The 19,225-nt window shown below is 40.9% G+C and overlaps 1 pseudogene; it reads right to left on the bottom strand.

Moving 5' to 3' along the window:
* Positions 1-14,683: 14,683 nt before the first annotated feature.
* LOC114686700 lies at positions 14,684-15,755 on the bottom strand (annotated as a pseudogene).
* Between the last annotated feature and the right edge of the window lie 3,470 nt (positions 15,756-19,225).

Genomic DNA, 19,225 nt, shown 5'->3' on the forward strand with positions numbered 1-19,225 from the left:
GCTTGTTCCTTTGTCTCCCTGATCTTTCAGCATTCGCTCCAATATCTGGCTCTGGGATTTTTATTAAAAGACCATTTAGCAATTTGTGTTACATGTATATATGTATGTATGTATGTAAAAGATGTCACCATTAATTAATCATTCTATTAATATGTGCAATTAATACATTAACACATGTTAATAATTTTAATAGAGAAATTCTTTAATCAACTTGCATCATCGTCTCTTTGACTCAGAGGCTAGTCACATTTAAACACCTGCTTCTCTCATTCCAATTAGCTGTTTTCTCATTCCATTATAAAACAGCCTACCAAGCATCTCAATGGACAAAAACAAACCAAAACAAACCTGACTAATGGTACAGAATAAAGGCTTTATTACAGAAGATAGAATCGGGAGCTTTTGGAAGAGTCTGTTTCAGTTTGTAATATAATTGGATACTCACCAACTCAGGATCTAGAGTAGCTGAAGGATAAAGTCTGGTGCTCAGTGTCATATTTCTACACATGCATTCTTCATACACAGATTAAAAAAATCTGCCCCTATAGACATGTCCAAAGTCTGTGCTTTGCGGGAGGAATGTGGAAGCACTTGATATGTCAGGTTAGAAATGTTGTTGAATGCTGGAAACAGAGTTTAATGGGGACTCTTTTAGTGCAATATTTGAAGATAAGAATACTGAGAAGAACATGGAAAACTGAGGCCTAGCTCATGGAGCTTTAGAAAAGAACAAAGACAGGAGCAGGAACTTTTCATGTAGTAGTCTGTGTGTACTGATTGTTGGGAGGTGAAAGGCTGAGGCAGAGAGACACTGCCAGCTGCCACCATGACAGATGTAAGGTACCGGTAAGCCACAAGCCACGTGACAACTTATAGATTAATAGAAATGGGTTAATTTAAGGTATAAGAACTAGATAACAAGAAGCCTGAGCCATTAGGCCAAACAGTTTAAATAATGTAAGAGTCTGTGTGATTATTTTATTAGTGGGCTATGGGACTGCAGGGGCTTGGCAGGAGCTGGAGAGAAAAAACTCTAGCTACAACTGATCAGCCTGGGGCTGAAGGGGCAGTTGTGGTTGTCAAAGAGATGAGCACTACTAAAGTGGAACCTTCTGTGTTTTATTGGGTTAGTAGTAAAATGGTTCCTTGGGGTTAGCACACAGAAGCTGATATAGCTGTGGTTCAAGGGGACCAGGCTACACTTCAAGCTAGCAGCACAATTTGGCAATGTAAGTGTTGTCCATAGGGTACTGATTTTGGAAGCATGAAAGATGCAAGAATGACAGGGGTCATGGACAGCACCTGAGGTCTAGCACCATCTATGTCTACACATAGACACATGGACACACACAGACACACACACACACACACACATACACACACACACACATTCTGTGATGGTTAATTTTGATTGTCAGTTTGACAGAATCTAGAACCATCTAAGAGACTGTCACTTCCCTATACAGGTGATTGACAGGCTTATTTGGAGTGACTCTTACAGGAGAGGATCATCATATGTAAAGCCTCTTGCTAGTAATCTTACTAAGTTTAGCATTCATAGAGCTAGGTTTTAATGGTTATCAGTTAGTGACCTTCTAGGTAGTTAATTAGTCCTGCACTTCCAGTCCCTCATTTTATAGGCTGCTTATGGGGGATATGTCCATACCTAAAGTTCTCTAATCTTACTCATTTCTGACTGGCCACCTGACAACCAGCTCTTAGTCATCTGGTAAGCCTGTATTATGGTCTGTCACCAACCCAGGCACTTGTAGATTTTTGCCTCCTTAAATGTGTCAAGATGGCTAGAGCAGGCTGCAGATGTATGTTTGCCTTCCTCCACTTGGATGGGTGGAGCCAGATGAGCTTAAGTGTTTTCCTCTCCTAGGAAGGACAGGCTCTGCTAAAACCCTATCAGGTGAGACTCTGCTAAATTAGTTTTGCTATAGTGCCGGCCATGTCAAGAGCAGAGTACTATGGCATATTTGAAAATGATTCCTTTCCCCTCCTGCCTCCAGAAACATGACAGTTTGTTTCTCAATCCTCACTTTGTGAACTGGATAGAGCTCCTGGAGGTACAAGTGACCCTGTGATGTACCCTAATTTGTCAATTGCAGGCCAAGTTTTCCTACCCAGCACTGGCTTCAGAATCATCAGAGAAGGGGGCCCCATATTGGAGAGACAGACAGGTAGATACACAAAATTCCAGCATAAAGTCCCTGTACATCAGAGTTTGTTACTCATTTTCAAAATCAATTCCAGAATATTCTAATCACGTTTAAGCAATCACTTCTCATTCTCCCTCTCTGCTTTTTCCTGATGACCACAAATCTATTAGGTCTCTCTGGAATGTTCTACTGTAGAAAATTCATTTAGAAAATAGGATGATAAGATAAGGTAGGTAGCCTTTTGTGACTGGCTTCTTTTACTCAGCATGACATTTTCAAGGTTCATCCATGCTGGGGCATGTATCAGTTTTTCATTATTTTCTGGCTCAATAGTATTCCACTGCGGTTTGACCTCAAAATTTACTTTGTTATTCATTCACTGAAGTCCATTTTTATTACTTCCAGGTTTGGGGTACTATAGGATAATACTGTCATACACAGTAATGAAGAAGTTGTTATGTTTACTGTGTTTTAATTTCTCTTGTTTTTTTTTTTAATCCAATGCCCGCTGAATCTTGAATATTATTTCACTTTGCACATTACTGATGTTCCCCTCTGGCTTCCTTTTGCTTCTCTATGTTTTTTTCTGAGGAAGGATCTCTTTCCCTTCATCTGAAGCATTTCAAATTCCTTCCTGCACTCCATTTTCTTTTGTAAGGATCCAGCTATGTAGTCTTGTACTCACCATCTTCCTGCTTCAGTATTCTGAGTGCTGCAATTGTAGCCATGCACTGCCATGCTCATTTCTTAATCTTTGGAGAATGGACTGTCCTCCAGCCTGGCTTGGGATCATGGGGTTTGTGTTGTTAGTGGCTGGCCAAACAGATTTCCCATGATAAAACCATGCAACATACTGATCAATTAGAATCTGTACAGGGATCCTGCCCCGGACTTATATCTGGGCCCAGCCTGGACCCCATCCCTGTGCACCAGCCACTCCAGGGAAAACCTGCCCAACTTGGCCCCAGGTTCTGGCCACTGGGCAGGTTCCCTTCTAGCCCCACCAGGAAGGATCCCCTTCTCCAAGACCTCCGGCAGACCCTGCAATCTCCATGCCCTGCCCCCATGCCCATCCTCCCAAGACCCCAGACACTTCCTGAAACTTAGAGACCGGCCCCCAGCTCACATCCTGCCCCCGACTTCCCTTCTGGGCCAAAGAGACAGCTCCCATCCTGCCCTGGACTTCCCTTCTGGACCAGAGAGGGCTCCCATCCTGCCCCAGACTTCCCTTCTGGACAAGAGTTCCCATCCTGCCCCGAAGTTCCCTTTTGGACCAGAGAGAGAGCTCCCATCATGCCCCGAACTTCCCTTCTGGACCAGAGAGAGCTCCCATCCTGCCCCAGACTTCCCTTATGGACAAGAGCTCCCATCCTGCCCCGAACTTCTCTTCTGGACAAGAGTGCTCATCCTGCCCCAAACTTCCCTTCTGGACAAGAGTGCTCATCCTGCCCCTGACTTCCCTTCTGGACAAGAGCTCCCATCCTGCCCTGAACTTCCCTTCTGGACAAGAGTGCTCATCCTGCCCTGGACTTCCCATCTAGATAAGAGCTTCCATCCTGCCCCGAAGTTCCCATTTGGACAAGAGAGCTCCCATCTGGACAAAAGAGAGAGATTCCTGAATCTGTCAGCTCTGTCTGAAACAAGTGCACTGATAAGACCAAGAAAGAACCATAAGGAGATGGGCAGACATCAAGGCAGAAGTACATACAACAAAATGAAGAGCAATACAGCATCACCAGAACCTAGCCCGCCTCCAACATCTAGACCTGAACATCAAAAATTGGAAGAAGCAGAAGAAAACAGCCTTATGAATAACATCATGAAGAAGGTAGAGGCTTGTGTAGAGGAAAAGACAAAAAAAAAATGGGAAGAACGCTATAAACAACTAGAGAAAAGGGCAAGCAAATTAGAAGAAAACAATAAAGTCCTGGAAGAAAACAGTAAAGTACTGAGAGAAAAATCATGAAAAAGCAATGAAACAAATAAAGGAAACAGTCCAAGACCTGAAAAGGGAAATAGAAAAAATGAAGAAGACACAAACAGAGGGAATGCTGGAAATAGAAAATCCGAGCAAACGATCAGGAACTTCAGATGCAAGTATAACCAACAGAATGCAAGAGATGGAAGAGAGGATCTCTGGCATTGAAGATACAGTAGAAGAAATAGATTCATCAGTCAAAGAAAACACTAAAGCCAACAAAGTCATGAACCAAAATGTCCAAGAAATTTGGGACACCATGAAAAGGCCAAACCTATGAATAATAGGGATAGAAAAAGGAGAAGAATACCAACTCAAAGGCACAGAAAATATATTCAACAAAATCATAGAAGAAAACTTTCCCAACTTAAAGAAGGAAATGCCTATGAAGATACAAGAAGCCTATAGAACACCAAACAGACTAGACCGCCCAAAAAAGTTCCCTCGACACATAATAATTAAACAACTAAATGTACAGAATAAAGAAAGAATATTAAGAGCAGCCAAGAAAAAAGGCCAAGTGACCTATAAAGCCAAACCCATCAGAAAAACACCCGATTTCTCAATGGAGACTTTGAAAGCCAGAAGGACCTGGACAGATGTAATGCAGACACTAAGAGACCATGGATGTCAGCCCAGACTAAGATACCCAGCAAAACTTTCAATCATCATAGATGGAATGAACAAGACATTCCAAGACAAAGCAAGATTTTAACAATACTTATGCACAAACCCAGCTCTACAAAAAGCACTAGAAGGAAAATTCCAACCTAAGGAAGTCAGATACACCCTTGAAAACACAGGCAATAGATAAAGCCACAGCAGTAAACCCCAAAGAAGAGAAGTACACACGCACTACCACCAAAAATAAATAACAGGGATGAACAATCACCGGTCATTAATATCCCTTAATATTAATGGACTTAATTCACCTATAAAAAGACATAGGCTTGCAGAATGGATACAAAAGCAGGACCCATCTTTCTGCTGCATACAAGAAACACATCTCAAATTCAAAGACAGACACTACCTAAGAATAAAAGGCTAGGAAAAGACTTTCCAATCAAACGGTCTTAAGAAACAAGCTGGTGTAGCCATCCTGATATCCAGCAAAATAGACTTCAAACTAAAATCAATCAAATGAGATCAAGAAGGGCATACTCATCACAGGAAAGATCCACCAAGATGACGTTTCAGTTCTGAACATTTATGCCCCAAACACAAGGGCACCCACATATGTAAAAGAAACATTACTAAAGCTTAAACAACATATAAAACCCCACACATTAATAGTGAGAAATCTCAACACCCCACTTTCACCACTGGACAGATCTCCCAAATCGAAACTTAACAGAGAAATAAAGGATTTAACTGATGTAATGACCCAAATGGACCTAATAGATATCTACAGAACATTCCATCCTAACAAGAAAGAATATACATTCTTCTCAGGACCCAATGGAACTTTCTCTAAAATTGACCACATACTTGGCCACAAAGCAAATCTCAACAGATACAAAACAATTGGAATAACCTCCTGTGTTCTATCAGACCACCATGGTTTAAAGTTAGATTTAAACAACAACAAAAACTACAGAAAACTTACAATCTCATGGAAACTGAATAATGCTCAACTGAATCACCAATGGGTTAAGGAAGAAATAAGGAAAGAAATTAAAGATTTCCTAGAGATCAATGAAAATGAAGACACCACATACCCAAACTTATGGGACACTATGAAAGCAGTGCTAAGAGGGAAATTCATAGCACTAAATGTCCACATAAAGAAGTTGGAGAAATCTCACACTAGTGACTTGAATGCACATCTGAAAGCTCTAGAACAAGAAGAAGCAAAGTCTCCCAGGAAGAATAGACGCCAGGAAATTATCAAAGTAAGAGGTGAAATCAATAAAATAGAAACTAAGAGAACAATACAAAAAAATTAATGAAACAAAGAGTTGGTTCTTTGAGAAAATCAACAAGATAGACAAGGTCTTATCCAAATTAACCAAAAGACAGAGAGAGAGCATCCAAATCAACAAAATCAGAAATGAAAAGGGGGAGAAAACAACAGACATTGAGGAAATCCAGAGAATCATCAGGTCATATTTCAAAAACCTCTACTCCACAAAACTGGAAAACTTAAAAGAAATGGACAATTTTCTGGATAGGTACCACATACCTAAGTTAAATCAAGACCAGATAAACTATTTAAATAGTCCAATAACCCCTAAGGAAATAGAAACAGTCATTAAAAGTCTCCCAACCAAAAAAAGCCCAGGACCAGATGGTTTCAGTACAGAATTCTACCAGATCTTCAGAGAAGAGTTAAAACCAATACTCTCTAAATTGTTCCACACAATAGAAACAGAAGGAACATTACCAAACTCCTTTTATGAGGCTACAATTACCCTGATTCCTAAACCAAACAAGGATACAACAAAGAAAGAGAACTACAGACCGATCTCCCTCATGAACATTGATGCAAAAATACTCAATAAAATACTGGCAAACAGACTCCAAGAACACATCACAACAATTATCCACCATGATCAAGTAGGCTTCATCCCAAGGATGCAAGGGTTGTTCAACATATGAAACTCCGTCAATGTAATACACCATATAAACAAACTCAAAGAAAAAAAACACATGATCATCTCACTAGATGCAGAAAAGGCATTTGACAAAATCCAACACCGCTTCATGATAAAAGTCTTAGAGCGATCAGGAATACAGGGAACATACCTAAACATAATAAAGACAATTTACAGCAAGCCAACAGCCAACATCAAACTAAATGGAGAGAAACACAAAGCAATTCCACTAAAATCAGGAACGAAGCAAGGCTGTCTGCTCTCACCATATTTATTCAATATAGTACTTGAAGTTTTAGCCAAAGCAATAAGACAACATAAGGAGATTATGGGGATACAAATTGGAAAGGAAGAAGTCAAGCTTTCCCTATTTGCAGATGACATGATAGTATACTTGAGTGACCCCAAAGATTCCACCAAGGAACTGATAAAGCTAATAAACACCTTCAACAACATAGCAGGATACAAGATCAACTCAAAAAAATCAGTAGCCCTTCAATATACAATGGACAAAGAAGCTGAGAAGGAAATCAGAGATGCATCACCATTTACAATATCCACAAATGACATCAAATACCATGGGGTAACACTAACCAAGTAAGTGAAGGACCTATATGACAAGAACTTTAAGTCCCTGAAAAAAGAAATTGAAGAAGATGTCAGAAAATGGAAAGATCTCCCATGCTCATGGATAGGCAGGACCAACACAGTAAAAATGGCAATTTTACCAAAAGCAATCTACAGATTCAATGAAATCCCTATCAAAACACCAACACAATTCTTCACAGACCTGGAAAGAATAATACTCAACTTCATATGGAAAAAAAAACCCAGGATATCCAAAATAATCCTGTACAATAAAACAACCTCTGGAGGCATCACAATCCCTGCCTTCAAGCTCTACTATAGAGCTACAGTAATAAAAACTGCTTGGTATTGGCATAAAAACTGACATGTGGACCAATGGAATCGTATTGAAGACCCTGACATTAACCCACACACCTATGAACATATAATTTTTGACAAAGAAGCCAAAAGTGTACAATGGAAAAAAGAAAGCATCTTCAACAAATGGTGCTGGCATAACTGGATATCAACGTGTAGAAGGCTGCAAATAGATCCATATCTGTCACCGTATACAAAACTTAAGTCCAAGTGGATCAAGGACCTCAACATAAATCCAGCTACTCTGAACCTGCTAGAAGAGAAAGTAGGAAGTAGTCTTGAATGCATTGGCATAGGAGATCACTTCCTAAATATAACACCAGTAGCACAGACACTGAGAGAAACAATCAATCAATGGGACCTCTTGAAACTGAGAAGCTTTTGTAGAGCAAAGGATATGGTCAACAAGGCAAAGCGACAGCCTACAGAATGGGAAAAGGTCTTCACCAACCCCACATCTGACAGAGGACTGATAACCAGAATATATAAGGAACTCAAGAAATTAGACATCAAAACGAGCAACAGTCCAATTAAGAAATGGGCTATAGAACTAAATAGAGAATTCTCAACAGAGGAGACTCAAATGGCTGAAAGACATTTAAGGAATTGCTCAACATCCCTAATCATCAGGGAAATGCAAATCAAAACAACTCTGAGATACCACCTTACACCTGTCAGAATGGCTAAGATCAAAAACACTGAAGACACTTTATGCTGGAGAGGATGTGTAACTAGGGGAACTCTCCTCCACTGCTGGTGGGAATGCAAGCTTGTACAACCATTTTGGAATTCAATATGGCGCTTTCTTAGAAAATTGGGAATACCCAATCTTGGGCATATACTCAAGAAATGCTCAATCATACCACAAGAGCATTTGCTCAGCTATGTTCATATCAGCATTGTTTGTAATAGCCAAAACCTGGAAACAACCTAGATGCCCTTCACATGAAGAATGGATAAATAAATTGTGGCACATATACACAATGTAATACTACTCAGCAGAGAAAACCAATGACATCATGAGGTTTGCAGGCAAATGGATGGATCTAGAAAAAAATCATCCTGAGTGAGGTAACCCAGACTCAGAAAGACAAATATGGTATGTACTCACTCATAGGAGGATACTAGATGTGGAACAAGGATGACTGGACTGCTACTCACATCACCAGGGAGGCTACCTGGAAAACAGGACCCCAAGAAAGACAGGGGGATTGCCCAATGACGGAGAAATGGCTGAGATCTACATGAACAGCCTGGACTTGAGTGGGAGTAATGAAGGACGAGGGTCAAGAGAAAGAGAACCTGTGGGAGTGGGAGATCCCAGCTGGATCAAGAACAGAGAGGGAGAACAAGAAATAGGAGAGACTATGGTAAATGGAGACCACATGAGAAAAGGAAGAAACAAAGTGCTAGAGAGGCCCACAGAAATCCACAAAGATACCCCCACAATAGACTGCTGGCAATGGTTGAGAGACAGCCGGAACTAACCTACTCTGGTGATGGGATGGCCAAACACCCTAATAGTCGTGCCAGAAACCCCATCCAAGGACTGAGGAATCTGGATGCAGAGATCCACGGCCAGGCCCCAGTGGAGCTCCGGGAATCTAATTATTGAGAAAAAGGAGGGTTTATATGAGCGAGAATTGTTGAGACCAAGGTTGGATAAAGCACAGGGACAAATAGCCAAACGAATGGAAACACATGAACTATGAACCAAAGGCTGAGGAGCTCCCAACTGGATCAGGCCCTCTGAATAGGTGAGACAGTTGATTGACTTGATCTGTTTGGGAGGCATCTAGGCAGTGGTACCGGGTTCTGTGCTCTTTGCATGAGTTGGCTGTTTAAAACCTGGGGCTTATGCAGGGACGCTTGGCTCAGTCTGGGAGGAGGGGACTGGACCTGCCTGGACTGAGTCTACCAGGTCGATCTCAGTCCTTGGGGGGAGGCTTTTCCTTGGAGGCGGTGGGAATGGAGGGTGTGCTGGGGGGAAGCGGAGGGGGCAGAAGGGGTTAGAACAAGGGAATCCGTGGCTGATATGTAGAACTGAATGGTATTGTAAAATAAAATAAAAGCAAAAATAAATAAATAATAAAAAAAAAAGAATCTCTACAGGACATCAGTAATCTCCAACATTTCAACCTCATTGCATACAGGGGTGGCTAATCAACCTTTAAATTTCTGCACACTATTCCAAGGGGCGTGAGTCAAGATATTAAACACTGCAAACTCAAATGAAAGTATTCATATCAATGCATTCCATCTTCCCCGGAGTCTTTTTAATTCTTTTTCAAATGTGTGTTATTCACTTGAGCATGATTCATGTCTGCCTTGGGCTGTGTTGGTCTCAGACTCTCTGATAGTCCCAGAGGCTATGAGAGGTTATGATTAGAGTTCTCAATTTGTGAGTCTTCACCTGATGAGCAGGTAACACAAAAGAGGGACTGCCTCTCTGAGACTTCTCAAAAGTCCCCATTCACTTGTCAGAAATCCAGTCCTTCTTTGTCCATGCCCTTACCTTAGCTTGAGACACCTATCGGGTTTTTCACTGGTACTATAATTTTGCAAGCCTTACAGTCTGACCTTGGGCTTGACCTTCAGTCACATCTGCCCAGTGCCTAAGGAGATAGAATCTCAAAGTGTCTATGGAAGCTTTCTACTGCCTGTTTATAGTTGCTATTGCTGCTACCACCTCCTCCTGCTTCCCCTCCTCCCTACTTTAGTTGTATATTCTTGGAACTTGACTTTTAAACATTTTGAATTTACACATATGGGGCATGTACAATAGTACAATATCTATACAATCTGTAATGATCACATCAGAGTGACTAACATGTTTGTAGTTTTGAAGTTCCTTGTTTCCTGTAATTTCAATAATTTTAGTATGACTCTAAATGCTATGATTCATAATAAATTTTTGCTATGTCTACTGTGTTAGTTACATTTCTCAAGCTGTGATAGACTACCTGACAAAAACAGCCTAAGGAAGGAAAGGTTTATTTGGGCTCACAGTTTGAGCGTAAAGTCCATCATTGTGGGAAAGTTATAGTAGCAGAAAAGTGAGGCACAGCTGATGACATTGTGTCTTCAGTCAGGAAGTGGACAGCAATGAATGCTTATGTTCATTTAGCATTCTAACTTTTATTCACTCAGGATCTCAGACTGTAAAATGGTACTACCTAAATTCAGGGTGAGTCTTCTCACTTAAATGAATGTACATGATCAAGAAACTCACTTTCAGACATTTAGAGGAGAGGCTTGCTTCCTGATTCTAAATTCCATCAAGTTGACAATCCAGATTAACCATCACATCTACCAAGTATTTCAGTCTTTCTGAGTGACCACATTCACTTGCTTCTATTCCTAGTTACAGGGCAGTGATAGTGTTAACAGTCGTCATGTCACAGAATGCATGGACTGCTCATGTACAGTTGCATTTTGGCAAGGATGTCTTTGCACAATTTGGACCAAGAATCTCATTCTAAGAGTTTTTCCCTAGGGCTATTCCTAATGCCAATAATTGCATTTGACAGGATTCCAGTAGGACAAAAATATGGGACAATGGGGAACTAGGATAATTTTTAAAGGTATAGTACAAAAATATGGATCTTACTAATAGCTTTTTGTAACCATGCTTAGGCCCAAAGATATTAGTAGAGGATGCAGTTCCCAGGCTCAAACTGTAGAAAGATTGTTTAAAGTTCTGACAGCAGTCACAACCTTCAACCAAGAGTCCAGTTAGTTCAGCATGAGCTTGTGGGAATAGAGCCAGTGGAATAAACACTGTGACCCGATAATGTGTCCTTTCTCTAGTCTCTTGCTGGGGCACCTCATAGACTAAAGCAACTGGGAAATCAGGGTCAAGGGAGTCACCCTGATGAAGTTCACTACCTTTTGAGGTAGTCAGCAGGTTGCAAAATGCTAAGGAGAAGGTCTGGGAGAGATGGGCAGCAAGCCAATTAGGTACTTTGGGAGTTAACATCTGAACATGGTTCTGTATTTTGAGTTCCCAAAATGGATTTGAGTCCATATAGTATTTAGCACTTCCCTTGGAAGTGCATCGAGTTTGTTTCACTGTTTCTGGCCGTTGGTATTATTGAAGACTTTTTGGAGTTGTGTTCATGCATGTGTGAGTTGATTTCAGATTTGCTCTGCTCACACTCAGGGGGCTTTTTCCACATGGAGACTCATTGGTCTTGTTCCCTCTTTATTGACTCCCATCCTCCTTATTTCATTCAGTACATTATACCTATTCTTTGCAGTGTTATTTTAGTTAATGAATTTGGTTTCAGTGATATTCAAACTTCTAGTCAGTATCTTGTGTGTGTATTTGTTTTGTCAATCATGTTTGTTACTTTTAAAACATGTATTTTATTTTATTATTTTTTTTTGTGTGTGTATGCTTGTGTACCTGAGTGTACACATGTGTGTGTGGGAGCTCACAGAGGTCAGATGGAGTCTCTTAGACCTCTTAGATACAGAATGTGAACCATCATGTGGGTGCTAGGAATCAAACTCCCACCTTCTCTAAGAGCCGTAGGTGATCTTAATCAGTGAGCCATCTCTCCAGCTTGGTTTACTATTTCTTGAAAGCTTGTTTGGAGGCTCTGTCAGGGGAACATGGCTATTCATATACCAAAGAATGGTCTTCATCTATACGGGAAGTTATTCTCCTCTAATGAGCATACAGCTTTGGGAAGAACACATGCCTAGCTAGCCAGAACAGCTTAATCAACTGTGAAGATCAATGGGGTGACAGATGACACCATCAGAGAGCTCTTACATCCATGTTTAATTTTCTACTGCTTTCTTATTCTCTAATATTTTCTTTTTGTTTGTTTGTTGTTGAAACAGGAATTCACTTCTCTGTAGCCCAGACTGGCTTAAAACTTATTTTATAGCCCAGGTCACTTCAAACTCATGGTGATCCTCCTGAATCAGCCTCCCCAGTGCTGGGATTAGAGCTATGAACCACCATGCCTGGTTAATATTTTCATAATTGCCACAGAAGAACATTTGCATACTATCTCAAATCTTACAGAGCACATCTATTAGAGTACTGATTTTTCTCACTATATACTCTATTTAATTTTTTATTGATGATACATTGTGTTGGTGCATTGTGTTTAATTCTACCCTTCTCTAGCCCCAGCTTAGGTGGCAAAGTCCCACCAATCATTATTAAAAGCAAGGTCTATTAGGAAAAACTCGTGATTTGCTGTGAATGATTGATTGATAAATAAAACACTGATTGGCCAGTAGCCAGGCAGGAAATATAGGTGGGACAAAGAGAGAGGAGAGTGCTGGGAAGTGGAAAGCTGAAGCAGAGAGACTCTGCCAGCTGCTGTGATGAGGAGCAGATGTAAAGTACCAGTAAGCCACAAGCCACATGGCAAGATATAGATGAATAGAAATGGGTTAAGACAGAAGAACTAGATAGCAAGAAGCCTGAGTCATTAGGCCAAACAGTTTAAATAATATACATGTCTTTGTGCTTATTTTATAAGTGGGCTGTGGGACTGCCGGGGCTTGGCGGGACCCAGAGAGAAACTCTCCAGCTACAGTGATTCACTATCTGTTTTTCCCTTTCCAGTGATATGCAGGAAATGATTTAAGTAGAAAACTTTTAAAATATTTATTTTCATCTTATGTATATAAATGTTTTTTCCTGTATGTATGTATGTATGTATGTATGTATGTATGTATGTATGTATATGCATTGCATGCATGCCTATGCCTACAAACGCTAGGAGAGGGCATTGGATTCCTTGGAAACTGGAGTTACAGATCATTGTGAGCCACAACATGGGTACCAGGAGCTGAACTTAGGTTCTCTGCAAGAGCATCAATTGCTCTTACCTGCTGAGCCATCTTCCAACTCCGGGGACTTTTTCTTGTCTTTTCTAAAGTATTTTTTATAACTTGTTTCTCTAAGCCAGGGGAGATTACTTAGATCAGTTGTAATCATCTTCATTGCTCTGTGCCCTAGCGACTAGTAGCTTAGTATTGGCTCCTGGAAACCTCTTGTACTTCAGTACAAGGTGGATCATGCCTGACAAATGCATTTACTGGAGAAGATTTCTTTTCTCTTTGGCTCTTCCTAAAAAGTGTTTTATATTATCTTGTTTACTTCGAGTGTGTGGTGGTGGGGAGGCAGAGGTCAGAGAACAACTTCAGGAGTTGGTCCTTTCCTTACACCACATGGTTCCTGGGGGATGGAACTCATTTCATCAGGCTTGGTAGCAAGTGTCTTTACCTGCTGAGCCGTGTAGCAGGAATCTTAAATGGTCTTATTAATAAAAAAAAACAAACAAACAAACAAACAAACAAAAAAAAAAACCAGTGCCAGCTATTGGGGTGAAATGCTGGAAAATCAGAGAGACAGAACAAGCCACAGGTAACCTCACCTCGCCAACTTCTCAGCAGATCCCGTTTCCTCAAACTGGAAGCCTCTGAGTCCTCATCCAAATGGATCACAGCTGAACTGCTGCTAAAAGCCTAAAAGCTTTGTGTTACAGTGAAGGTAAATGCTGGACTCAGAGATGGAATGAAAGGGGCTTCAGCTACCCCTCACTGGGTAGGCAGAACATGAATAGCTGCATGATCATTTTCCTGGTTGGGCTAGAATAGAGTGTGTGGGCCCTCCATTGACTTGGCCCATGATAGCCCAAAGAACTAGCAAATCTCAATAGAAATTATCTCAAGTTTTTGCAGCTTCTACCATTGCCTTATTGACTCCTAGACAAAATAAATTCAATGGCTTTTTTCCTCTTTTGGAAACTCCTTCCATTCTCAGGACTTTCTCTCACTTTTCCTCAAATTCTCACTTTTCTGTAATAATTCTTTTTTTGGGGGAGGGTGCAGTAAATTTTATTGATGGTGTTCAAGAGAGTAGGGCTCCCTAAGCCGCTCCTATTGTTCTGGGGGTCTGGGATGGAAACTGTGAGGGAGATGCTCAGTATCGGGGACTGAGATGGGACAGGAACTGCTCTGCAGCCGAGGGTCTCTCTTGCTGTCCTTGCTGGGGTGGGTGGTCCAGGGTGGGCTTCTTACTTCTTGAAGGACATGTAGGCCATGAGGTCCACCACCCTATTGCTGTAGCCAAATTCATTGCCGTACCAGGAAATGAGCTTCACAAAGTTGTCATTGAGAGCAATGCCAGCCCCAGCATCGAAGGTGGAAGAGTGGGGGTCACTGTTAAAGTCGCAGGAGACAACCTGGTCCTCAGTGTAGCACAGAATGGCCTTTAGTGGGCCCTCGGACGCCTGCTTCACCACCTTCTTGATGTCATCATACTTGGCAGGATGTCGTCATACTTGGCAGGTTTCTGCAGGCGGCATGTCAGATCCACGACAGACACATTGGGGGTAGGAACACGGAAGGCCATGGCCATGCCTGTGAGCTTCCCGTTCAGCTCTGGGATGACCTTGTCCACAGCCTTGGCAGCACCGGTGGATGCAGAGATGATGTTCTGGGCAGCCCCATGGCCATCACGCCACAGCTTCCCAGAGGGGCCACCCACAGTCTTCTGGGTGGCAGTGATGATGTAGACTGTGTTCATGAGTCCTTCCACAATGCCAAAGTTGTCATGGATGACCTTAGCCAAGGGGGCTAAGCAGTTGGTGGTGCAGGAAGCATTGCTGATGATCTTGAGTGAGTTGTCTTACTTCTCATGGTTCACACCCATCACAAACATGGGGGCATCAGCAGAAGGGGCAGAGATGATGACCCTTTTGGCCCCACCCTTCAAGTGGGCCCAGCCTTCTCCATGGTGGTGAAGACACCAGTGGACTCCACAACATACTCGGCACCAGCATCACCCCACTTGATGTTGGCGGGATCTCGCTCCTGGAAGATGGTGATGGTCTTCCCGTTGATGAGGAGCCTCCCGTTCTCAGCCTTGACTGTACCGTTGAACTTGCCATAGGTAGAGTCATACTGGAACATGTAGACCATGTAGTTGAGGTCAATGAAGGGATCATTGATGACAACAATATCAACTTTGCCAGACTGGAAGGCAGCCCTGGCAACCAGGCGTCCAATTCAGCCAAATTCATTCACTCTGACCTTCATCATCACGTCTCAGGCACGAGGCTGGCACTGCATGGAAAGATGAGGCTGTCTCTGGAACAGGGAGGAGCAGAGAGCCTATGTAATAATTCTTAATAGAGCCTGCTTGCACTTCCCATACCACCTAAAAGAATCCACACCATTAATCTCTGGTGTGAGACAATGAACTTGGAACCATTGTTCCAAGCTGATATTTGCTGACTGTGAGTGCCTTACTTTTTAGGTTCTTGAGTCATACACAACTGGACTGTGAAAGGTGGTATAGACTTAAAACAAAACAAAACAAAACAAAAGCCACATCATTAGAAAAGTCACTTTACAATTAATCACATCAACCAATAGTTCAAAGGCAATTTCATATGTACTAAGGAGGTATTTGATAAAGTTAACAAATATCCCTAGAAAAATGTTTTAGTAAACCTGATTTAAAAAAAACAACCATTGTAAACAATAATTCAAATGATGACTAACTGTGAGACTCTAGGGACATTAAATCTAGGGCAGACCATTTTCATTTTATACTGAAAATAGCTATATCTATCTATCTATCTATCTATCTATCTATCATCTATCTATCTATCATCTATCTATCTATCATCTATCTATCTATCATCTATCTATATGGATGTTTTGCCTGCTTGTATATTTGTGCAACACATTCATGTCCAGTGTCCACAGAAGATAAAAGAGGGTGTTGGATTCCTGAAACTAGACTTACAGATGGTTGTGAGCCAGTCTGAGTGTTCTGGAAATTGAATTCAGGTCTTCTGCAAGGGCAGCCAGTGCTCTTAACTGCTGGGCTATCTCTCTAGCCCGCTTTTTATACTTTTACTGGAATATACTAAGTTCCAGATAGTGTGCTGAGTTCTTCCTGAATATCACTCAGTCTTCATGTCTATCTTATGAGAGCAGCAGTACCCACATGGGTAAAGTTAAGCTCTTCCTCAAAGTCATTCAGCAAGTACAGGGGGCAGACATACTGGCAGAAGACATGTGTTTAGCTTGACAGGGCTCCAAAGTAAGAAAGCACTCCAACTGGCCCATAGACAGGGAGCCTAGTTCATTCTCAGAGATGAGCAGAGCTATGCAAATGAAATCAACAATGCCTATGGAAATGACAAGCATTTATCAAATGCTACAATAATCACTGTGGTCATTGTCTTTTGGTGCAGGGGAGGTTCAGTCTTTGTGGAAAGAAATTGTCAGCTCATAGCTTAAGCCATGTGACTGTTGTTCATTTGCTTTGGCCCAGCAATCCTGAGTCTAATAATTTATCCCCAGAGAGTTAGTCACAAGGATATTCACTGACATGGGCCTCACAAAATAGCTTTTACCATATGAATCTCATTGTACATTTACTTATATATCTACCTACTTTTTTTGGTACTATTTGAAATTGAACTAGCCTTGTGTATACTATGTAAGCACTCTACTAGAGACTTAAAGCCCCAGAAATCTATCTTTATGTATTGAGATTGTCTGGAGAGAAGTATACCAAAATAGTCACAATGATTTTCTCTGGATAATCATATTACATGTAATGTTTTTGGTTTCTTCCAAATACTTTGCTCTATTTTCTGAAGCTTTATCACAATCATATATTATCACTATAAGTAGAGAATAAAGTAAAATTATTTTCCTTTTCTCATGCCTAACTTGGTTATTTCTAGTGCTCATTATTTCTTTGTGTAGATCTAAGTTTTCTCCAGTGTCATTTTTCTTCTCCTCAAGCAGCCACTTGTAATGCTTCTTACAGTGAAAGTTTGTTGGTGACATGTCGTCTCAGCCTTTTATCTCAATATAAGTTTATTCTACCTTTGTGTTTGAAGGATATTTTCACCAGGTACAGATTGCTAAACTGACCATTTTTTTCAGCAAGTTAAAGACCTGTTTTAATTCTCTTCTGATTTAATCATTGTTCCTATTTATATAATACATCACTTTCCCTATTAGTTTAAATACTTTCCAATTTGTCACTGACTTTGAGCCTTTTGATTATGTGTCTTAAGGTCTATGAAGGAGCAGTAAGTACTTTAGCTATTGAACAAAATAGAGATTCACTTCTGCTGTAATCCCTGTACCCGAGGAACTAGACAGTGCTAGGACTTCAAAGTCCTCAGAAAAGTTGGGGGCCACCTGAGGCATTTGGGGAAACTTCTAAAACAATTGTAAATCAAGTAGATATATGTTTGTTACTAGTCCCATTTTGCTTTTCTGTAATTGGAAGCCTAGTGAGACAATCTATGCAGGATCTCTTAAGATATTAACAGGACAGCCATGACTCCAGAACAGCTTTTTTGATTCTGTTATCTTGACTTTTACCAGACCCTGCTGCTGTGTAGCTATTTCCTCTGAATTGAAGCATTCCTCCACTCTGGAAAGAGGAGGGAGAGTCCTAAGCCGCGGGAAGCTAATGAAATTTACCCAGTTCAGGAAGCTCAGAAAGTCACAAGACTCCTGGGGCTCTTTTCTAAGGTTATACAAACAGGAAATGACTGCTGAGGAAGAGGAAAGGCTCTGCTATGGACTTGCCTGCAAGTTGTGCAGGAAGCTCTGTGGATACAGTTTTCCTGAGTCATTGTCACCCATGCTGAGGTAGGGCTTTTGGTGGTGCAGTTGCCTTTGAATCATCCATGCTCCTGTAAGTAACCCCTCATCTATGCTCCTATAAATAATTCTAATAAACTTGTTGTTTCAGCAAGATGCACTGGGGTGGAATTGTTTCTTTGTTCTTTTGTTGTTGCCTGATGGGTGAATAGACAGTTGTTTACATCTCCTGAGGAAATGTCATGTAACCCTTGTCCTACCTATCCTTGGACTTTCAGGTCAACTTCAGTTAAAATTAACTTTCCTAAGAAGTGTGCAACTATTTGCACCTTTAAATTCAGATTATTTTGTAAGTATCTCAATGAATATTGAGTGAATGTGTATGAGGTTTACTATAGCTATCAGTTTGTATAACTTTATTTTAATTTTTAATGTTTTATGGGTTTTTTGCCTGCATGTTTGTATGTGCACCACATGCATGCCTGGTGCCTGGAGAGGTCAGAATAGGATTATGGATCCCCTGGAATTGGAGTTAAGGATGATTGTGAACCACCAACTAGATGCTGAGAACTGAACCCAGATTCTCTGTAAGAACAGCCAGTGCTCTTAACAACTGAGACATCTCTCCAGCTCCTAAGTACCAGTTTATGATTCAGCTAAATACCATTGTACCCCCCCCTCCGTTATTTTAACTCATTACGCAGTTTCAATTGACTGTGCTCATAAATAAAATGTTGTTTACTTTATATTTGTAAAAGGCTCTTGGTTAAAGACATAAGTGTAAGGAACCTGATATAGTCAAACACAAGTAAATGAGATAGATAAAAATGGTAATCATTTTGCAATTTCACTTCAAGATGGTTTATACCAGATATGTAAATTATATTTACCTCAGTATGTTACTACAAAATACATCAAGAAATTTCTAT

This window comes from Peromyscus leucopus, chromosome X (genome assembly GCF_004664715.2).
Source record: "Peromyscus leucopus breed LL Stock chromosome X, UCI_PerLeu_2.1, whole genome shotgun sequence".
Taxonomy (NCBI): domain Eukaryota; kingdom Metazoa; phylum Chordata; class Mammalia; order Rodentia; family Cricetidae; genus Peromyscus; species Peromyscus leucopus.